The sequence below is a fragment of the Octopus bimaculoides genome, chromosome 9 (assembly GCF_046866305.1).
Source record: "Octopus bimaculoides isolate indiv1 chromosome 9, ASM4686630v1, whole genome shotgun sequence".
Classification (NCBI taxonomy): Eukaryota; Metazoa; Mollusca; class Cephalopoda; order Octopoda; family Octopodidae; genus Octopus; species Octopus bimaculoides.
The window spans coordinates 44,465,278-44,465,582 of record NC_142936.1 but is presented as its reverse complement, the minus strand read 5'-3'; positions in this window follow the sequence as shown (position 1 = coordinate 44,465,582).

Sequence of the window (305 nt, the reverse complement as noted above, 5' to 3'; positions counted from 1 at the left end):
GGTGCAACTAACACATTCTTACATTTAGAATGAACCAATATTGCCCACTTCACACGATCTTATCCTCATAACTTTCTTGAAAATAAATATTTTTACACCAGTCGGATCATGCACTTCCGCTCCTTCGACTTTGGTAATAGCACTTTTCAAGATTTTAGCATCTACCACTTTTCTTTCAGATTCATACATTTCAACTATCAACATAACATAACCTTCATTCTCCTAAACGTATTCCTGCTGAAATGCAATTGAAAGATATTCAATTTGAAGAGATATTTCAGGAAACAGACAAGAGTCGAGGAAGA